Here is a 5,009-nt window from a genome sequence, read left to right as displayed (position 1 = left end):
TATGCACGATTAATTGTAAAAGTAGCATAATGGGAAAGATGCAAATATATAAATGACATACATAAAACAGAAGATTAAAATTTTAATGTTACATAAGATTATAAAACTGGTAAAAGAGAGTTCGTGGTTTAGAGCAGGACTATATACGGGTTTTCATTGATTATCGGACAACACTCGTCGTTCTTCTAGAAAAAGAGTTAATTCTTAAGTTATAGACTGTTTTCATTGTGTTTAATGATTTAACTTCAGTCGGAACAAGTTTTAGTTTCTAATACAGGATGCCCCAATAAAAACGGGCCTCAAATCTAATTAGGCCCCGCTTCTTAGTGTTTTGTCCGAATGAAATGTAAATTTGGCCATAACTAGTTTATTATATTCAAAACATCACATCAACGCACTAGGGTCTTTGGCCTTTTTTTCCTCCGTTCTACAGCATATGTTCTAGATGGCCTCCATTTAGCTTTTGTTTTTGTTTTTTTTTGGGGGGGGTCACCCTGTATTACAGCATTGATTTTTTAGTAAAGTAAAAAGAAAAAATACTTAGAGATATCTAAGTATATATTTGGATAGATATGCGTCATCGAAGCAATCTATGAATGGCAAAGACAACATTTTAATTTTATTTTATTCATAACAAAGTCGTGTAACAATATTTTACGAGGAATTGACTTAATCTTTTGGAATTTGCGATTAAGTCTATTCGCCTTTTTATGTGCTAACTAGCCAGGGTGTTTGGAAGTGTGTGTTGAGCAAAAAAAAAAAAAAGTGGTAGTAGGCAGGCAGGCTAGAACCTGGGACGCGTAGACGGAAAAGAATGTGAAAGAAAATCTGCCGTCTTATGCGACCGGAAATTCGGAATGTTAAAATTAGGCAAAATCAATCCAACTGATACGATGACTTGCAAAAATAGCTCGCAAAATATAGACTCCTCCTTCTAGAAAATTGCCAAGTTGAGGGTGGAGGAATTAATGTTTTGGACCAATTTTTCGATATTTGTCGTCCGAAACGTTGAGCTTCAAAATGATACCAATCTCGTGAAAATCCGTCGCCTCTGTCGAAAGTTTTAATCATACATACATACATACATACATACATACATACATACATTTAAGCAGACAGGTAAGATTTATCAAGACCAAAAGGCCACTCAAGGATAAAGGTTCATGATTTTGTTAGGTGCACGGTAAAACGACATCGTAAAAATTGGTAACGATGATTAAAACTAGACAGAATTTGATTATTTAAGACGGCTCAACATGAATTTAGTAGCATCAATGCTTTTGCAGTTTACCGTACTAAAATAATAACGTTATTTTTTAGAAACTCATATTTAACATGGACATATGAGCCTTCTTAACTATTTTGTACTTTCACCTTACAGTTTAATAAACAGAGGATACCGTAAAACTTTATTTTAACTTGATAATGCTTTTTTTAATAAAAGAGCACAATCCGTAAACTACAGAAGTACCGTGGCGTAAATATAAACCAAAGACTGATAATTTAAAAAAAAAAAAAAAAGCGATGAGTCATTTCTTTTCTGGAGAATTGTGTACGTCGATTTTTTATGCTTGCTCTTCGCGTTTCAAATTGCAAAAAAAAAAAAGCCGTGTGTGTGTGTTATTGAGTGATTCGGTTGATGCGAAAATAGACGGTACAGTCGATAAAATTATGCGAATTGACATCATTAGATGTGGTAAAGCGAAAGATGGGGAAAAGAAAGAGCTGGAATGAGAAAGAAAGAAAGAAAGAAAGAAAGAAAGAAAAAAGATTAAAAAGAAAGAAATACGAATGTGTTGGTGAGTGCCGAGCAATGATGAGGAAGTCGATCGTGTAAAGAATCCCTGAAGTGGTCATCAATGCGGAGACCGAGCGAATGTGGTGGTACGGAACGAGTCAGGGTTTGTCATAATTCAATTGGCCGGTTGAAACAAGTAGCAAACGGAATCATATGGCTCCGATCTGTAATCCGGCTTGGATCTAATTAACGGGCGCTAACTGGATTTGTGCAATGTTTATCAGAATGTTGGCACATGACTGATCAGCGATTGGATAGATTAGTGTCTTGGGGACGCCTGGCTTTGTGCGTTGAAGGGGGAGACAACAACTCACATGGTGCTGGGACTGCTGGGCTGTAGTGGTGTGGTGGTGGGATGGTATAGATCAGCACTAAATTTCCTTTCCACTGCCTCCTCTACCACCTCCCCACTTACACATTGTTTGAGCAGTTTAACGGGAACGACTCAACTTTCAATCAGATGCATTTAAACGAGGTCGGAATGGCCGTTAGATAAAATGTAATGAAGAAGACGTTATGCCAGGAAGCGGAGGGGTGAGAAAAAAAAAGAAAGAAAGAAAACAAAGTAAGGGAAAAAGAATTAGATAAAAAAGAAAGAAAAGTACGAATAGGGATAAAGGAAGAAAGGACAGAAGAAAAGAAAAAAGAAAACGAAGGAGATATGAGAATGATAGAAGGAAAGCAAAAAAAGTACTAAAAAGGAAAGAAAGAAAATGAGAAAGGAAGAAGTAAAGGAAGGAAATAAAAAGAAAGAAAGGGAGAAGAAAAAAAAGAAGAAAAAAAAGAAGATTTTTTTCTTCTGGGCAAGAAAATAAAGGGGGAAAGAAAGAAAAAAGAATGAAAGAAAAAAGAAGAAGAAACAAAAAAGAAAAGGTCAAAGAAGAAAAAGAAGAAGATGAAGAAGAAGTGGAACAACAACAACAACAATAATAACAACACTTACCTTCTTTTAGACACCACAACTTAGTTTTGTATTTACGGTGTTTCCCTGAATACGAGAAAGTGTTCCCATGTTTCCAGAACTCGTCACTTCTTTCTGTGACCAACGCAAATCAATCTACGCTATCATAACAGCCGTTTACCAGTGATTTCTTGCTAGGACCTGAGTGACAATAAACCTCCTAATGATTGCAGTACTCTCCCTGTACATACAGTGAACATTTGGATGGTGATTTTTCTCCGGTGTCTTTCCGTCCTCCGCCACTCTTCATAACTATTTCCTGTAGCAATAAACGAGGGAAGCGATTTGTGTTATCTCTGCATTATTTTATTTAAGTTTTATCAATATTTCATCAGTTTTCACTTTGCTTTCAATTTCTCCTACTCCAATAAGGAGTTAACAAACTGATCGATAATCAATCAACACTTAGAAAAGAACACATAACAAATATAGAAAAATCTTCGAGGAATCTATATTAATTTTTTCATTAGTCTGTCTGTTTATCTGTTTTGTTTTTTTTTATCCCTTCTACTTTTTCTCGGAAACTACTGAGACAATCTGGCTGAAATTTTGTATGAACCTTTGTCATGATAACGTACAGCAGAATAAATATTATGGTATTCGTTTAATGCACAGGTAGGGACTAATAGGGATTGATAGTGGTGCCTCCGTTTAGTCTCCGAAAACAAAGGATACCCCTGCATGGGCAGCTGCGCGTGTAATTGTGAGGCAGGAGTTGCGCAATCTACAACCACACCTCTCCTGGAACGGCACTGCTTGAGTTCACTGACAAAGAGATGTCCAGGACGACTGGAAACAATGCAGAAATAAGCGAAGAGCACTGGAAGTCCCAAATGGTCACCTATTGAGTACTGACCAGTCTCAACGTTACTTAACTTCGGTTATCCAACGGGAACTGGTGTGTCAACGTGATTATGCCGTATAGTGATAAGTATTTAATAAAAAAAATTGAGCACAAATTTAGCCATAATTAATCATTAAGTTAGAATAAAGCACTCATTCTAAGTCAATGGGCGATAACTTTAGTTCGTTTTTAACGCACTAAAAGTCTAGTCTACATATTAATATAGTAGCACTTCTCTTCATGGACAGCTAGTGACCAATTTATCCATTACTATTGCTTTAGTACTTTTTACTTCAGTGCTTTCAATTTTGAACATTGTGTTTTGAAATGCTCCCCACAGCTTGCTTTTATAATGTCTTACCACCTTAATATGATTTAATCATTATAAATGACAGTACAGGGTGGAACGGTAAATTTTGTCGAACAAAAAAAAAGAACTGCTTTTTTTTTTAACTTTTATTGAAAAAATCAATTCAGGAAATTTGATTATGTGGTAGAGCTGATATCTATCCAATGTAGCCACCTTCAGCCGCAATCACTGCCTTGATAATGATCCGGAACTGGGAGCATGGCTTTTCTACAAGCGCCGGCGGGAGCTCGGCGAATACTCGGCGGATAGCAGCGATCAGGTTAATTTTGGTGTTGTGAGAGGTCATGTTGGTAATGTTCTCGACGTATGACCAAACGAAGTAGCCCAACTAGTTCAGGTCGAGGGAGGAGGGAGCAGTGAGAGAAGGGTACGAAGTCGTCGCACTCGTTCTGAAGCCAAGCCTGAGTTTATTTGGACTTGTGGACCGGCGCCGAGTCCTGCTGTCACAACCAGGGTCTGCCAGCGGCCACTTAATTGCACCAGGGGATCACAACACTCTCCAGCATGTCCAGGTACATTTTGGTGTTGACTTTCAAGCCGAATTTGAAGATGTAAGATAGCATTATGTGGCCCTCACTTTAAACCACACGAAAGACAATAACCGTGGCCAGAAACTTCGTTAAGCTGTACCCTCAAGCGTTGAACCGTCCGAGTTTGCATTTTCACTATGCTGGTAATGGTCCTGTTAGCATAATTTGGATCGGTAGAGAGCATGCGTTGTACATCGGCCCATCTCCGATTTCGCTCGTTGAGCATTGTGTCGCTTTCAGACACGATAAAAGACTTCTATCGCTCTTGGGATTTGTATTCAATTGGCTAACTAGTAGATGGTCTGCAACAAAAAAAGAAGCGGAAATTGAATCATGTCGTTATTTCTAGGGCGACAATTTTATCGTACCACCCTGTAGATTTCCGATTGAATTCAGATAGAGATTTATTGTTGCATATTCGTGGGTAGGTCGATGATTAGTTTTAGGTTTAATTATGTTCGTGGGAGGATTTAACGCGAGTTAGGTCGTAAACAGGATTGATTATG

This window comes from Euprymna scolopes, chromosome 24 (assembly GCF_053919585.1).
Source record: "Euprymna scolopes isolate OS-2025 chromosome 24, ASM5391958v1, whole genome shotgun sequence".
Taxonomy (NCBI): domain Eukaryota; kingdom Metazoa; phylum Mollusca; class Cephalopoda; order Sepiida; family Sepiolidae; genus Euprymna; species Euprymna scolopes.
The sequence above is the reverse complement of the archived record's forward strand: the minus strand, read 5'-3'. Positions refer to the sequence as shown.